The 19,345-nt window shown below is 34.2% G+C and overlaps 1 protein-coding gene across 1 annotated transcript in view; it reads right to left on the minus strand.

Moving 5' to 3' along the window:
- The window catches only part of LOC123672462, a 173,401-nt gene extending 154,880 nt beyond the window's left edge, over positions 1-18,521 (minus strand). Inside the window, exon 1 of the mRNA XM_045606559.1 lies at positions 18,388-18,521. The gene's annotated coding sequence lies outside the window, so the exon portion shown is untranslated. The remainder of the gene's footprint in view (positions 1-18,387) is intronic.
- Between the last annotated feature and the right edge of the window lie 824 nt (positions 18,522-19,345).

Consider the following 19,345-nt stretch of genomic DNA (forward strand, 5'->3'; position numbering starts at 1 on the left):
GTCTGATGTAGGTATTCGTTGCTTTTAATTTTGGTGAAAACAAAATCATTCAATGATTCTATGAAGGTGCAATCATATTGCACAGGTTTCATTCCACTATTAATTCCAGATTGTAGTGACTCAAAATTCTTCTAACAGTATTGGGAGAAATCTGAAATTTTAAAACCCATCAGTAGGTTTATATCTTGAACCGGTAAATATTAGTCTACCTGAAAAACTAGGAAAACACGAAAACCCGATTAATGCTAGGCTAGCGAAAATATCTGCTGAAACTCGAAAAACTCACCGTAACATCCTACCTGGAGTTATCTGGCTGTTAGACGAGAACTCTCCAGATTAATTTAATTCCAGCCATTTTTAGTAGCTCAAGACTGAAGAAATACTCAAATTAACTTAATGTGTGTTCAAAATTGATACAATTATATTGTGAATTTCTTGGATCAACATTTCTAATACCTACTTACTTGAATCCTGGGAATTCTGCTAATCAAAATACTACTGAATGAGCCATTACCACCTTACTTGATTTTCCACAGCTACCCTGGATGTCAATAATTCCTGATTGAACTATACATATAAATTCTCAATTTGAGCGAACATGTAATCTTGGAAATAGGAAACATCACGAGGGTGCAGCTCGAGTTGTGTTTCGCGAACTTCGTCGAGTGAAGAGGTTCGTAGAATCGAAATATATCGTCTATGCTCGAGTTGGTATTCGTAACGATTATACGAATAATTTCAATAACTATAAACAAAGCACTGCATTTGATAATTCAATGACATTTCACTGAGCTGACTTTTATTTTTTTTGACGAACGTGTAAGAATGTTACTATGGAAATGATCCCAATATGGCAGGAGGCAAAACACCAAAACTATTAATCAACTTCAATGGTATATTTACTTATCAAAACGCAGTAACTATGAGAAATTTTCGAATTCTATTGGTTCATAAAAACATGTGTTATAATCGAAAATATATCATAATCCGACAATGTCATGTAACCATGTTGGAGGCACGGAAAAATTGCGTATACTCCTTCTGGGGATTCACGGCTTGTCTTGACTTTCAAGCTACTGGGCTTGAGCTTGACTTGATTTCAAGTCAAGCTCAAGTCAAGTAGTAGTTTTGCAATCTCGAGTATTTATTTATCAAGTACTTGAAAGATATCAAGCTACTTGATTTTTAGCAGTTATTGTGAAGTGTCACATCAATGATGAAATGAGAGGGAATTTTGCAGAAAACACCTCTATTTATTTAACTTATTGTATAAAAGAACCGAAAATAACAACCTCTTTGAAATAAAACATAAATTAAATCACTAAAAAACATAACAGCTTTGTTTGATTTCATAATTTTCCATCCAGGATCAAAGACACATGGGGCATATTTGTCGGCTAACCTATTGCGGGTTTTTGTAACTGTAAGAGCAGCTTTGGAAAATTGTCTTTCAACAGGAGCTGAAGATGTTGAAAAAAAAGAGTTGAAAAATCCTCGGCCATTTTGGCCAAGTCTGGAAAGAAACTCCCTCTATCTATGTTTATTACTCTAGGATACAAAAACTATTATGTAGTTTCCAAGGTTACCACTGGCGCATAAATGGCGAACTTCTAAAAGCTCTCTACTGAATGCCAGTGTTTTCCTTATTTTTTCATCAATGAGTTGAATGTTGAGTTGAAGACGAAGTAGATTATTCGATAAATTTTATATTCGTGTGATCGAAAGTATATAATCGAGATGGCGTTAGGTACCTACCGTTAGTCGGAATATTCCGTTTTTTCACGTTTCAAGTATTCACAGATCATTATGCACAAAAGAATCTCTGTATAGGAACCGTGCTTTTTTTTCGGTTAATGGAACTGTGTTCGGTCTTTCAACTTCAAAGATATTTTATCCTCCTACCACGCTGGCTAATGGAATGAAATCATAGCAGTTCAAGCAGTCCAATATTCGCTGTTGAATAGGGATTCGCATGTATCCCAAATGGGCAAAATAATAGGACTTGATTGCTGCTCCGAAACGTAAAGAATTCGTATTCCTGTTGCAAATATTCAGATGTGGCAGGAATGTATAATGAGGACGTTTCGCATCAAAGAACATTGTTTTGCGAGTCGCCGCATTCTTCAATACCAACATTTCCTCATCAGAAAAGATGAAGATTGGATTGCCTTATTCTACAATGACATAATAAAACACACTGACAGCTCGTTCGTAAAAATGGCGAACCATATGGCTTAACCATAAAACTTAAGAATACAATTGACTGAACTGAACTGATCTAATTGATATTATTGACAAATTACATATGAAATAATTTATTCAACTGAAGAATCCAACAGTGGGTCTTACATTTTGAATAAATCCCAAAAATCAGGTAAACGGTGAGCCGCCATATTTAGGCTCAGAAATCGACAACCAATCAAACACGAGGCCACTGTGGTTTTTTGAGTCACTGTACCCTATACTATGGAAGTTGTTCCCCCTAGAATAGGAAATTGAGGGGTTCCAGCGATTTTCCGGAAAATCGAGGTGTTAAGTTTTCGTTGGACCACACTGTATATAGAATAGATCTTATCTTTCACGTGGCCCAAAGAACAAAGGCTAAAGGGGTTAAATCATAAGATTGTTTCGTTGCTTGTGTGGCACGTAGCGTCTTGTTAAAAATAAAAGTTAGGACCTTAGTCTCAATGCGAAATACGGTATAATACTCCTGGGACACCCTCTATATATTATTATACTAGATAATGCCGATTTCTTAGAATTTATGTATGTATTCACTTTTTTTTTGAAAAATCAATATTTTAATCGTAGGAGTATACTTCAATGTGTTCCGAACTCATTTCTATCTACCCCAAGTAACAATAAACATAACTCTTCTCCCAGAATTATTGTTAACAAAGAAATGAGAAACCGTCCGAACAAACCATCAAGTAAACATCTGAACACTAACATAAAAATATATGGAACATGATGAATTGAAATAGAACGAGACGAATTTTCTCAAATTATTTTTTCAGAATTGCTGACTGATGAAATAATTCAAATGAATATTTACTTATCTGAGTAAGTTTCTGATTGAATGAAAAAATTTACGCATTTTCATATGATATCGTTTTGATTTATTCTTTTATATAAAAAAGGAACATAACAATTATGGAATTAAACTAAGTAGAATGCAAATTGATGGGATTAAATATTTTTATCCTATAGCATGCAGAAATATAGCCTGCTCTCCAACAGATACGTGCTTTCCATATATAGAAATGAAAATCAATTATGCCTTCAGCACATTCATTGAAACCAAACTAATTTATAAATAATTGAGCTGATTCGTACCATTGATGAATTTTAAATCAATTTAATTATAGGGACGATAAAATGATGGCGGAGAATTGGATAGGTATATAGAATTGTTAATATTTGACTGCCAGATTCAAACAAACACATTTATTTCGGGGGTTAATTTCGAAAGCGTTGAGGTTTTAGTAGATGATAACAAAAAATTACGATGAGTCAAATTTTTTATAATTTGAATCATCAGAGGAGAATGATATTGATTTATTTTAAAATTTTCATATCCGATTGAGAAGTTTTGTGTTCACCCCTTTTATTCAAATATGTGCAAGAAAAGTGTCATAGATTAATCGATTGGTGAGTCTTACATATTTAAATGCTGACCATAAACTTCAATGGGTACCAGTTCTTCTTCTTCTTCTTTTTGGAAGTTGGCGACCCAAATGGCAACTGTAGCACGAAATATTCCAGTAGATTAGGGGCTGAACCATTTCCTCGTGTCCTTCAGTTCCAACCCATGAGTATAGTTGCTTCCCGGTGTATACAATAGTAAAAGTAAGGTGTTTGAAAAAAAATCCATTATGTTTGCATGAATAAGAAGGCTTTAATCACCATAGTTAGAATGATCCGATTTAGGTCAATAAGCTCCGTTTTGTTCGATAACTTGTTGCTATTTTGAAGGTAATCTCATTATGTCTCTCCCATAGGAGCCCTCGTCCCTAATGGCAAAAAAATTAGATCGATTTTCACAAGTTTCTATTGAAGCTTATTTTTCACCAACAACATTTTTGCGCCTGAAGCAAGGAATTTTTTGGCGCCTCTGCTGAAAAAAACCCCCCCGCCCCCAACAAAAAACATCGCCTGCCCCGATGATAATTCACCATTTTTACCTTCACTAATCGTTTCTTTCTGAAGTCGTTTCCACTGGGTTTCTTTTTGTTTTGGATATTTTTAACTACAATAAACTCCTTGATTACTTCGACATCGATGAACAATGCGTAAGTAATATCTGATTCTCACATTCACAAGACCCTGAAATCGATGGAAGATTACCTATCACACCACAAGATACAAAGGGCGGTAGGCATGCAAAGGTTCTAAAACTAATTGGGATTAACAACAACAACAACAACAAACATAAAACAGATGTTCCGCTGAAAACATTGAGCATTTATCAGTAACTAGGTTCGAATGCAGAATCGTAGGAATTTTCCATATGTTCAATGTGTAAACAACTTCCACGTAACTTGAAGTGTTGTTTTTCGTCTTCGTCAAATACATTCCATCCCTCATTCAATTAGGGTGATGGCAATGCTGCTTATATTGGTTGGGTTGCCATGTGTTGCCAGTTATTATTCGTTATTATTTAAATAATCGTTGAAAGGCAGTTGAAATCGATGGTGAGTTCTCTGTTGCTTCAGAAGTGACGTCGGGTGTGCCGCAGGGGTAGATACTGGGCCCAATCCTATATCTTATGACGCACAGTTGAACCTTTCTTATAACCTATATGATTTTCGAGATCCGTCCTTACTTATCAAAGCCGTTCTTGCTTTCTTAGATTTAAATTCAAGAAGACAAAATTACCAAACACAAAGCAAAACTATCCTGGTCGTCAATCCTAACTTGGTCACCATTTCTGCCGTACCTCGTTTCGATCAAAACCGTTTTTACTTGACGTTGTCGTAAATTTTCATTACCAGTCACCAACCGTTTCAAAAATGGGTCAAATTTGTTGCGATTCAGCAAGGCTTCGCAGACGAAATTTCGGTCAATGATTTTTTTGCGTTAACTCCTGTGTTACCCATATCGAGCTTTTTTAGATACCAGCCTCATGCAAATGAGTCCAAACGGTTTTTGTGCAATATTTAGCTCTTGGGCAATCGAAACAGATTGGCTGTTACAGTATTTATAAATGACATTTTCATCCGCCTGGCTTGCATTTCCGTCTTTATCGAAGAAAAACTGTAAATTATAACGTATATCCTCTTCGTTAGTGTTCATCTTTGACGCGTGCTCAAACTGAAATGAGTAAACTTATCACAAAACTATCAGGAAAGTTTTTGTAGAACGAAATCTCATCTCCCGAACGCCATCTAGTGGAACCCGATCTGACTCATACGATGCGAGATACCGATATCTAAAGCCATCTATTGGAAAAATAATGGATTTATTATTACTATATCTAAAAATACATCGATGCAATCAAAAAGAAGAAATCATTTATGCCTTCGAGTTCCTCAATACAGGGTTATCCGATCTCCTAAACAGAAATTATGACAAGACTGTCATAATTGTAGTTAGCGGATAAGAAAAAGTGATGAAAGAAATTAGGTATCTCAATTTGAATACCTTGGAGTATTTATTCATTGGTGAACTTCTAAATCCATGAAACTCGAATCTTATGCATGTATATTTTCCAATGGCGTCCACTCTCTTTTTTGTCTGTGGGTTGATTGTCCAGCATTTTCATCCATATATTTAAAACCAGTAAACGTCACTCAATAAGTTCCATGCCTGGCTTAGAATGCTGAACTTTCGGATATCGATTACTAATTAACTAATATCCCATGTATCATATACGTGTGATACAAAGCTACGTCCCTCATCATACAAGGTTGTTAAAAATGTGGAATGACCTGCATATAATAAGATGTATCGAAAGAAAATTGTATTTCCTTTCAGACGTTATACCATGATCTTATTCCTAACTTGTAAGGTTTCCTATTCAAAAGCAAGTTTTTACCCCGATGACATTATTAAGAAACATTTGTTTATTTGATTTTGAACAACCCTGCAAAGGACCCCGCACGTTTAGTACGGGAAATGGCTTTCCGTGAATTTGGCTGAATTTTTGATATGTTGTAGTTCTTGATGAACTGATCAGAAAAGTCCTTAGCCACAAAGCTCAAAAATGGACAGTTTTCGAGATATGGAGCTTTGAAAATGGATTTTTTGCAATTTTTGGAGTTTTTGCTCATCAATTGGGGAGCTCTCATTTCTGGTTTTGATGGAATTTGGATGTTCGGCGGCCAGAACCCGACTGAGAAATGATCTACCTTGGTTATATTAGGCACCGCCATCGATAATTTTTTATACACTGCTCCACATTGGCTATGAAATGAGATACAAAATCCAAGATCTTCCATACATCTTTTCATGCCACACAGAATAATTCACATGACCGAGAAACGACATATTGTGAGATTTTTTTAAGACAGGCCATAATAACTGAATCCTCATATATCTGATGTCCAACAATATCAAATATGTTAGCCAAAATGTTCATAACCAGGCACCGCTAGCTGTAATGGGGGAAAATGGGAAAATCATAATCATATATCCTCAGGGATAACAATTGTGATCACTATTGATCTCATTTACATATGATATGTGATTTGTTTCTCACAAATCTCGATAATCTGACAATGGTGTGCCAAGACATTTTCCTCAGAATGTCTCGAAATTGATGATAGCATCTCACAGACAAACGAATCCGTGAAAATGTCTGCAGTTTTGATACAATACAGTACTATCTGGGTAGAATATAGAAGTCCAAGTGTTGGAAGCTAACTATGAATGGAACTTCCGATATTAACCCACGAATTCTTGAAAATAATTTTTTTTTTCTATGAACTTTTTGAACTTCACACATACGAATGAATATTATCTAATAATATGATCGTTGGCTAAATGAACGAGTAGATCAATCAAAAACAATATAATAATGAGAATAACATTCATAATAATAATAACAATAATGATAATTTTGCCCTCGATTCGATTCATAATATTCTAAATGATTTCTTGCGATTGCTAATATAATTTCAAATTGTTTTTTGTTTATTATCATTATTGTTATTATTATTATGAATGTCACTCTCATTATTATATTGTTTTTGATTGATCTACTCATTCATTTAGCCAACGATCATATTATTAGATAGTATTCATTCGTATGTGTGAAGTTCAAAAAGTTCATAGAAAAAAAAAATATTTTCAAGAATTCGTGGGTTAATATCGGATGTTCCATTCATAGTTAGCTTCCAACACTTGGACTTCTATATTCTACCCGTATAGTACTATATTGCATCAAAACTGCAGACATTTTCACGGATTCGTTTGTCTGTGAGATGCTATCATCAATTTCGAGACATTTCAAGGAAAATGTCTTGGCACCCCATTGTCATATTATCGAGATTTGTGAGAAACAAATCACATATCATATGTAAATGAGATCAATAGTGATCACAATTGTTATCCCCGAGGAAATATGATTATGATTTTCCCATTTTCCCCCATTACAGCTCGCGATGCCTGGTTATGAACATTTCGGCTAACATATTTGATATTATTGGACATCAGATATATGAGGATTCAGATATTATGGCCTGTCTTAAAAAAATCTCACAATATGTCGTTTCTCGGTCATGTGAATTTTTCTGGCGTCATCTTGTGGCTTGAAAAGATGTATGGAAGATCTTGGATTTTATATCTCATTTCATAGCCAATGTGGAGCAGTGTATAAAAAATTATCGATGGCGGTGCCTAATATAACCAAGGTAGATCATTTCTCAGTCGGGTTCTGGCCGCCGAACATCCAAATTCCATCAGAACCAGAAATGAGAGCTCCCCGATTGATGAGCAAAAACCCCAAAAATTGCAAAAAATCCATTTTCAAAGCTCCATATCTCGAAAACTGTCCATTTTTGAGCTTTGTGGCTAAGGACTTTTCTGATCAGTTCATTAAGAACTACAACATATCAAAAATTCAGCCAAATTCACGGAAAGCCATTTTCCGTACTAAACGTGCGGGATTTCAATCCTGCATAACTGAAGCTGTGTTTTGTATGGAAGAAGAAGTAAATCAATAAATCACTCGAAAATCGCTGGAGATAGAGGCAATGAAGTTAATACAATAATAATAATAATAATCTTAATAAAATCAACCATAAATGACCAAAAATAAATGATCATGCACATATATTATTAAGTAACAAAAATGGAAGAGGATGAAATAGGCTTACCGTAAAAGTTGTTTGCATAATTCCACAGAAACTATCCTGAACTCCAAGTTTCTGAGCAAAGAGTAGCCGACCAATACCGGGTCATATTGAGAAATAAACTTGTACCCGATGAGAGACTGAATCATCAATAATAATAATGAAGAGGCTACGGCAAACTAAAAAAGTAATGATATACAGGGTGTTCTATTTGAAATATCGAGGTTCTTACTTTCTGATATAAGCGACAACACCGCATCACTGAAAATATTTTTATTTTATTGATAGAAAAGTGGTTCCTACGCAAGAAACCAAATTTTCAAAAAAATCGTACCTTCCGTTCTCCGTAAAAGTCCAGTGTACCATGATCCACCCTGTATATGCTTAAATTCTCTCTAGACAATATGCAATTTTGAGTTTTATGTTCGAAGCATCAGTAGAGCCAACTCAAACAGAGTATAGAATAAAAAAGAACCAATTGCATATACCTATGTGGTGTATTTGGCTTATTTCTTTTGAATTTTATATGTTTCTGATGATGTTGTCAACACGAAATTGGACTCAACTTGAAATGTTATTTTGTATATATAAATGTTCGTGGGTGCACACGGATAATTGACGTATGAATGAACAAGCTCTCAAAAACTCCTGACTTCACGTCAGTGCTTTCCTCTCGGCTCTCTTAGTACTGTTTTATCCATTTTTGAAGTACAAATACTTACAAATTGAATTGGTGAATTCAAACTTTGTTTCACATTGCAACTAGACAATCATTTATTGTGTTTTTAAGTGAAAGAAAGAAATTTACTTGGAGATATATTTATGGAGGTCGACCCAGACAGCTTGGAGAGGTCGATGTATTAAAGAATCCGTTGACATAAAGGATGGGCTACTAATTCATTATTTATTAGATTCCGAGAAAGTTTCCGGCCAGCTTTTTCGAAGTTTCCTCTCACAAAACTATACAAGAACAAGGCACACTCCACTGGAAATCTTACTAATCGTTAATGTTAACTAAACAACCGTTGAATATGTGATAATTCATTCTGAAAATGACTTTCTCGTTTTTCTGAACTTTATTTATATCTGTTGATTGAATTAGAAGTGAAAAAACATATTTACAATTCATCTTCCATTCTAGGCGATGTATAGGAAGGGCAAATTTCTATGCTTAAGCACTACAATTTTCAAATCAGAGGAAAAATCTGATACCCACTCTTTTCCTGAAAAGCTAACAAGAGTAGTATTGATTTTTGGCCACTTTTTTTTAGTTTCGAGTTATAAGCGAAAATTGGAAAAATGGCAATATCGAAGAAAATTTATATCAACGTTAATCTGATGATAGAGCTTTGAAATTAAAACATTGTACATGCACTTTTTACGTAGAATCCAGCTTTTTAATTACGATACTATGACCCAAAGTTATGTTTTTTTCAATGGAAACACTAGATTTCATTGCAATTTTTCGAAAGCCTTATTTTCATGGATTTAAAAAATATACAACATCGTATGGTTTGTATCAATATAAATAATAGAAAATGGTCAAAAACCCTTTTTTTCATCTGAATATTCCCAATATTTCTATGGTTTAAACTGTTGATGAGCTGCACAGAAATAGTAATTTACGTAACAAGTCCGGAAAATAGGGTTTTTTTGGACGAATAGACAAAATTCCAGGACGAGCGTAAGCGAGTCCTGGAAGTCTGTGAGTCCAAAAAAACCATTTTCGGGCGTGTTGCGTACAATATTTTTTCGGCAACCATGTAAAATAACACTATCGCTGCTGCTTTCCATATTTTATTGCGATTGCGATCAAAAAACATGCAAATTTTTGACAACTAATTTCATATGAACTGTCAGCCGTTATCTCGGTTGCTATGGATTCTATGATTCTTTTCGAGCCTAGTCCGGGAAGTACGTACTTTCCGGACTAGGCCGGGAAATGGTACTTTCTCAGAGAAAAAGCGTCCGGGAAGTGAGCACTTCCGGGACGGTTGTCGAATATAGTAATTTACGTAACAAGTCCGGAAAATAGGGTTTTTTTAGACGAATAGACAAAATTCCAGGACGAGCGTAAGCGAGTCCTGGAAGTCTGTGAGTCCAAAAAAAACATTTTCGGGCGTGTTGCGTACAATATTTTTTCGGCAAGCATGTAAAATAACACTATCGCTGCTGATTTCCATATTTTATTGCGATTCCGATCAAAAAACATGCAAATTTTTGACAACTAATTTCATATGAACTTTCAGCCGTTATCTCGGTTGCTATGGATTCTATGATTCTTTCCCGGCCTAGTCCGGAAAGTACGTACTTCCCGGACTAGGCCGGGAAATGCTACTTTCTCAGAGAAAAAGCGTCCGGGAAGTGAGCACTTCCCGGACGGTTGCCGAAAAAAGTTATTTAAATTCAATTTATAATTACCTCCGTCTCCTCATATTAAACTCTTCATTTTTATGCTTTTTCCTCATTTCAGTACTATTTTTTCTTTGTTCTTCCCCGATTAAATTGTTGACTATACTCATATATACGTTATTTCATATGCTATGGTTTTACAAACCATATTATATGTTGTATTTTTTTTAAATCAGTAAAAATAAGCTTTTAAAAATGGCACACATATCCAGTGTTCCTATTTAAAAAAGCATAAAAAGATGAGCACCCAACCAGATTGAAAAAGTGCCTTCATAATGTTTCAATTTCAGAGCTTCATCATCAGTATTAGCGGAGAAAATTTTAATTTTAGAATCTTTCGTTCTAGAAACTATGAATGAATTCCTCATCGGTAAGTCGTGACAAAATTATATATCGCTCTATTCAGGCATGAGCAATCTAAAAAGTTTGATTATAACTATAGCATAACTATAAAATTTCCAAGTATTCATCTCGGATTTTTATTTGAAATATTCTAACCAACGGTTTCGTGAATCATCCTGTATATTTTTACCAAAGTTTTCATTGTGGAAATATCAATATACACTTGGAGTAAACAATATAAAGCATTGAAAACAAATTCAATGGCTACCACTGCTTCGTTTGAGTATAGAGGCAACAAAGAAAAAACAATAATCCCTTTGAATGGACTTTCAGAATGATAAATTTCCGTTTTTTAATAAATGTATTAAGTATGTAAACTTCCACGTCTATTGGAGGTAATTATAACCCAAAACACGGTCTTTCAAGGAACTCCTCCACCACTTGTAATTAAATATCATTCTCGAACTGTAAACATGCAATATTACTCAACGATCTCATCTTTTGAACAAATCGACTATTAATCATTCAAAGGAAGAAAATAAGCAAAAAGCCATTTTCCAAGATTAATTGTTGAGCTCAACGTCGAAATGCAACCTTCGCGTGGTTGTCTACTGAAGATGTTTGTTTTTCTGCTTATTATCATTACGTGCATCTATCGCTACTCCGTTTTTCAGTAATCTGAAACAATTCTGCTTGGAGAGGAAGCTCCTTACCTAAATGATGATGTAAGAAAATTGAATTGGGAAAGGGAAATGATTTTCAAACAATGGAAGGGAAAAGTACACAATGGAATTGTCCCTCAATTTTCATATTAAAATGTAAATTATCGGCGTCTCAAACGAAAAGGTTCAATTTTCAAGGAAATTATTTCATCAGAATATGTCTTATGTTAAGTTTTCAAATTGATATTCATTCGAGAGGTTCACATAAGATTTGGATATTTCATTAAAAACTTCACGAAAACGTTCCATCTCAAAAAAGGGCCAGTTGATTGAACTCACTCGAATATATCGAAACTTTGAAAGGTCAAGAAAGTAATGAATTGTTGAAATGTTATTCTACTCTTTGCGCTTGAAGTACTTTCATATTGATGATATAAGTTTCTAGGGTATTTTTAGCATATTTTCAAGTTTGAATCTTAATATTTGTTTTATCTTCCATGAAAAATTTGCATGAACTTATGGTATTGGGAAATAATGTAACTATTGAGGAAAAAATAGAATAAGATATTTTGTGCTATAGTTCTAGAGATGAGAATTATTTTGGTCTAAAATGATCGAACAATGTTATGTTTGACAGATATATAAACATTATAAATTTTAACATTGAGAACTAGGAATGGCTTTGGTTGAAGAATATTAATCATTAATTGAATATTCAGTTATAATACACTGCTCAACAATTGATAGGGATCACTTACTTGTTCTAAATTTATTTCTGAAATATTCGCTCCAAGATTATAAATTTAGTCAGATATCAGAGTATTTTCAGTTGATAATATGGCTCACTTGAGAAAAGAATGAAAAAATGGAAAGTTGGAGAGAAAAAAAGACTTTATTAGGAACACTCAAAATTCTGTGTTTGAATAACATAAAAATTTTATGATGAAACCACAAGAAGGCTGAAGTTTCGGTTAAGTTAGTACCTAGTTGGTCCCCCACGAGCTCGTCTCAAGCATTCTACCCTACAAGGCATACTTTCGATCAAACGATTTATAAAATTTTGGTGCAAATTCGTCCAAATATCCCGTAAAGCGTTAGAAAGGTCCTCCAGGTTATTGATCGGTTGTTCTAAGGTTGACAATTGTCTAGACATCTCAGACCAGACATGTTCGATGCAATTCATGTCTGAAGAGCGAGTTGGCCAGTCCATCCTATCAATAGCATGAGTTTCTAGCGCTTCATTAACCAGATGACTACGGTTTGGACGGGCATTATCGTCAATTAAAATGAAATTCTCGCCCACGGCACCCGCAAACGGAACAATTATGGGTTCAATAATCATATCGTGATATCTCTGGCTGGTCATGGTGGTGTTCTGCAGAACAACCAACTCTGTGCGTTGGTTCAAACAAATGCCTGCCCATACACATATAGAACCTCCGCCAAAAGCTGTTGTGGGTACCATAAACTGTTCTGCATACCTTCGACCTCTTTCCCTCCAAGCAAGAATACGTCCATCGGAGTTGACCAAACGAAATCTAGACTCATCCGTAAATAAACATCGGCTCCAATCTTCAAGTGTCCAATTGCGGTGCTCCTCAGCCCATTGCCGTCGATGAACCCGGTGTTCCCTATTCAAACGGGGATTATTGTCACCTTATGTGTTTGAACGAGAGAAAAAACAGATTTAATAACAAATACCACATTGCTTTTCACTCCACCTGTAACAGCCTACAGATAATAATCGATTTTGTGAACAAGAGCCGATGAAGTGAGGAAGACTTTGATATAATCAACTCAAAACATCTTACTTTTTCCTATATTCACGAGATAACTTGAAAAAAATTCAAATGAACAGAAGTTCATAAGTGATCCCTAGCAATTGTTGATCAGTGTATTACAGGAGCATAGACAATATTCGATTTTACATAGATTCATAAGACGTAGTTCGCAAAACATCACGAGAGCGCAGCTCGAGTAGTGTTTCGCGAACTATGTCGAGTGCAGAGGTTAGTATAATCGAAATATATTGTCTCTGCTCGAGTTGGTATTCGTTACGATCATATAACGAATAATTTCAATAACTATAACCAGAGCACTGCATTTTTATAATTCAATGACATTTAACTGAGCTTGACTTTTATTTTTTGGCGAACGTCCAAGAATGTTACTATGGAAATGATCCCAATATGGAAGGGGGCGAAAGACCAAACCGATTATACCACATCATCAAGGGTTTATCCACTTATCAATACGATGTAACTAAGAGAATTTTACGGATTCTATCGGTTTATTAGAATATAAGTCATATAATCAAGGATATATTAAGAAACAGCCTCGGATCTCCCATTAATTATTATTATAATGGAGAATTCATATCTTTTATATTTCCAGATGCAATCGTTTTGATCTCAAGAGTGCGATAGATTCTCGTTACAATTTCAGTTCAAAATTCTCACCAGGAAACATGAAACGACGTATATGTTAGCAAGTCCACGCTCGCTTAGACCTCATTTGTAAAGCATCTTATTTCTCTCTGAGACTTAGAATGTGGAATTCGTTGAGATGGCATATGATCTCAAGCAGCATGCATAAAAAATAATTTGGAAGATCCTTTGATCCATCAACATAATACAAAGAGGCTTTGAATTATTATTTCCTTCAAATATCGAACTCATGGGACAGAACGTATTAGTGATGAGTATCGGCAGAATATTTAACTTCAATTATGTTGAATCCCAATTCACATACTCACTGGAGGACACTGAATATGTTGTAGGAGCAAGAATGAAATTACATTTCATGACAGGTATTACGCATGTTTCACACAACTTATGCTTGGGTGGGATGATAATATGTTGATGAATGGAGTATTACAATACAGGCTCAGTGGAGCTTGTGATCTGTCAAACCTATTCAACTTGAAGATGCAATATGAAGTAATAAGGGTTTACCGAAATTCAGAACCTCAGTTCAGATAGGTGATAGGTATACTATGTGACAAATAAGAAAACCAAGTGAATGTCAGTAGGTTTGTATAGATAACAACTGAACAATCAAAAATAGGCCTGTTAGAATCTAAAAAAAATCAATGATGTGTTGGATCTTTTTGACTCTTTAAATAGAATAATGGATTTCTTTCAGAAGGTGTAATATTCTTCGTGACGAAGGTTCGTCACTCTATGGTGGATGGGATAAATTGAGAGTTATCTAGTACCCTTAATGTTCCAGACGTGATCCCAAAATAATTCTAACTGTATCTGGTCGAGTAATACTTTATGAAAATGTGGAAACTGGTGAGCACCACTATTTCCTGTATATATCGCAGGTCGAACCTTTTCCTTCTCATAAAAGACCTAAGGCGGGATCCTTACACCATTTCAGTCGATCATGTCGTCGTTTGGGAAAGGAAGGTAACATAAAATGTGTTTAAACTTTAGTTAGAACAGTTAGAAGTTTATTTTTGCCTCTTTGATAAATGATACATATATAAATAAAATATCCATTTTCTGTGTCTTTAGTGACTGGTTTTCATATTCGTGTTAGGTATTTAAAAATTTATGATCTTGAAACATTTCAACTTGTATTTTTGAAGGAATTTTCGTTTGATTAAAGGACAAAATTTTCCACAAAAATTCTTAAAAGTATGAGTTCATTCCAATCTGGAAACTGAGAAAAAAATCACCGACATTGCAGGTTTTCCGACATTTTGATTTTTTTCCAGAGTTGTTTTGAATTGAATTGAGCACTCATAAAGACTCTGATGTGACTAGAAATTGTAACTACAAAGGTTTTACATAAGTGACCATATTCAATGAAATATTTCTTAGAAATGACGTTGCAGACCCTGTATCTCGCTTATGCTTCGAAAACGAGGTATTATTCAAAAGGCAAATATGATTCTTCCGATGTCATTTACGCGATTATATATAAGTTTGTCTGGTTTATATTGAAACACCTTGTAGGTATGTAGGTATAATTTTTTCATAAAAGTTATAATGGTTATTTCCTGTTTTTGCACGCTTGTTTCAGGGCAACAGGGGGTGTACATGATATCTTTTGAACGTAATGAGCTGGAAATTTGGAATCTCAAGGTCAAGTTTAGGGGACCAATATCTTGTTTTAGTTTCCTAAATAGTAACCTTTAGATGGTCCGGAGGAATATTTATATGAAATTTCATTTTCCCTATAATTAAATGAATACTGTTTCGATCGATTGCAATTCAAAATCAGTAGTTGAATATTGAGAAATCAGTAAAATGCAATATTTCAGAATATTTCTGTTAGATTCCACCGTGAGCATTAAAATTCATCGATGTTATCTAAAATTCAATTTTGTAGCTTCGACAGAGCAGAATATAATAATAATATAATAATAATAATAATAAATGAGTTTATTCAAATATTCAATACAATAGGTACAATTTCAAATTAAACTCAGAAAAAATAAACTGTGAGTTATCTCTAGAATAACTGTTTACAGCTATTAATAAAAATATGATTCTAACGACAGCAAAAAAAAATAAAATACAGTTCTTTCCAACATTATTCCACAATCAAATTTATCTACATGGTCTCATTTGGGGATTTTTTTTGTCATAATCGGGAATTTTATTCATAATCGGGATTTTTTTTTTTTCTTTCATGATCGGGAATTTGACTCATCCTGTGAATTTTATTTCATCTTTTAAAAATACCAACAAATCAACCTATTAAGAGTTGATTAGGTTGTGTATAAATGTTCTATCTTCTCTAATTAACCAGTTTTTGATTTCTTCTAAATTTCATTATCTGAACACTATAAATTGACTACTTTGTTTTGGTAATATGAAAATACATACTTCGAAATTTTGGAAGGATACTCGATTTCATAGCTGAAATATATAAAATTTTTATTTTCTATTCTTATTTTTTGTTATCACTGTAAATCACACACCAGAAAGTTTTGACTTGCGGAAACTGAATTGAGTTAATTGAATAAAAATCTACATGCGAAATCTCCCTGGCAAAAGTAAATAAAACAATCATCTTCACTTGAAGAAACAAAACCTGTAATCCTTGAAATATATTTTTTTGATTATTTAAGACTTGCTTCTGTTAGATCAAATGAATTTATCGTAGTGCAAAATTGATTATATTATTATTCAGAAATTAACAGGTCCCTATTTACAGTGATTTTCAAGTATCTTCGACATTTAATGCTGCATAAAGTGTGAGTTGGCAATGTGACAGTTTGGCCAATAGGCTTGTTCAATGTACCCCATAAGCGTTCATTGTTTTTCGAAAAATATTATGTACTGTATGTAGTTTTCTTAGTTCAGGTCCTAGACATAATAATAGAAATTTTCATGAAAATCTGTTGAAGTTGAAGCTTTCAAGAGCTATATCGGTTGAAAGTTTTTTTGAAAATGCATAAAACACCCTGTATCTTATAAACGTAAAGTCAACACTAACCAAATTGTTCAGAATCCGCATATTGAAATCATCTATAGTTAATCATGAAACACCCTGTATAATATGTCGTATATCAATAAGAACAAGATGAACAAGATGACCTACTGATCAATTCTGTTTTTCAATTTTATTTGGGAAAAAACTGATTCATTAATGTCCTTAACTATAGATTTTTGTATATTTGTGGAACACCAAATAATGAAATAAACCAATTGATTAATAAGATGTAGTATGTAGACGATAAATTTGTACTTAAATAATATAAATATATAATACTAAAAAACACACTCTCAAGTTCGAGAATGTTATGCGATTTTATCGTCGTGTGCAATACATCATTTTTTTCTATGGCGAGACTTGAAATTCGTTTGAAAAACAACATTTCAAAGAAAATTGTAAATTTTGGTACAAAAATCTGGACTGTGTTGCTCCGTTACTAGGGATATGAATTACTATGTCGAAAAAAGCGGAGGCATTATCATCAGGGTAAATTCAATCGAATAAAAAAGTTAGAATATTTTATCTACCCTTCCTGTTAAAGTGTTACTTTATTTACCTTCACGGTTGAAGTGATACTTTACCTACTCAAAAAAGTTGCCATAACATTATTTGAACATTAGCTATAGAAAAAAGTGAATTCAATCATCATTTCATAATACGAAATATGCCAAAACGATTTTCACTAATTCTCATCAAATAATATGTGAAAAAACGGGACTATTTCCTTTGTCTTAATTTCCACCAATCACAAACGCTCAATTTTAAATTAAAAATGGTTTCTAGATGGGAAAACTGCGTGTGACAGCACCTGTCAGCAGTTTTTTCGAGTTTACCCATAGCAAAATTCGACAGCTTTCGTCATGAAAACATACAATACGCTTGGAAACTTTGATCTCATGAAATAGTCTTGTCGAATACCATTCGGGCATTCAATTTTTACTGTGAAAAAATCGAAAAAATACATTGCAAAGTAATATTTTTTGGAAAAAAGCAGGTGCCACCAGCACTCATGATTTTGTATATTTCTTAGTAACGTATTTTTTTGACTTTTTTCCGGAAAAATTAGATGCCCTTATGATTATTTACGAAAATCTGCCTGATCCACCAATTAACGGGGCATTAATTTCTCAACCAAACCTACATTATTTAATATCCATATTTTTGTATTCTCGACAAGCATTCTTTCACCTATTACATCAATTAAAAAATAACCAACCACTTACCATTACTCTCGTACATTCCTAGAACCTGCAGAGAAAGTTCAACCAAGCGGTAGAGCGCACGGCAAGAACGCGTCGCGACGCTACGGCCGTCGGTTCAGGAAGGTGTCCCGACGTAGGTTGGCGGCGAAATGTACGCTTCGAAGTCCGTAGCGCGTCGCCTAGGGCATGTTGGTACCAATAACTGCGAAATTTTTTGACTCTCTCTACGCAAACTCCTGATCTAGCCTGTTGCTGTTATGCAAAAAAAAATGATTGAAGGTTATCCAAACGAAGGGCCTATATTTCAGCATTATGAACTGTGAACATTCGTCAACATCGAACTGAAGTCTGTGGAAAAAATGAAACAAAAAACATGAGAACGCCCTGACTAGTTGTGAGTGGTGAGCAAATTCCATTCTTTACTTGTTGCAAGAACCTTGGAATCATTTATGATTGTCAGCTGAGATTCAGGGAACATGTCTCATTCTTGTTGAAAAAATACTATCTTGTACTGTGTCATTTGTATCGGCAGATACATTTTTTGGACTTTTTCTCGCGTGAGTCACTAGTGTTGTCCAAATTAAATTAGGGTATTTATTGACAATTTCCTTGAATCGATTCTTTTGAGAGGTAGATTGCAGAAGATACAAAGATACAGAACTCGAGCTGCTGGATCATTTTTGGCTTGAGAAAATATGATAGGCGATTGAATGTTGAATTAAATGGCTTTTCTTGTTTTTTTTTCTAGAGCTCATTTGATGTTTGCCTGTGGTATAGGTACCTTATTCCAAGTTACTTTAATTTCTTGAATTAGCTTTGGAGTAACAAGCCAATTGAAAACACCCCGGTCTACCATAGAAAAACACATTTTTTTGGTGAAATTCGATTTTATTATTCAACATAGATGCCTTCAAGGGCGATACAGCGATTATAGCGATCTTCCTACTTTTCGATACCATTTTTGTAGTACGATTTGTCT

Source organism: Harmonia axyridis, chromosome 2, assembly GCF_914767665.1.
Source record: "Harmonia axyridis chromosome 2, icHarAxyr1.1, whole genome shotgun sequence".
Taxonomy (NCBI): Eukaryota; Metazoa; Arthropoda; class Insecta; order Coleoptera; family Coccinellidae; genus Harmonia; species Harmonia axyridis.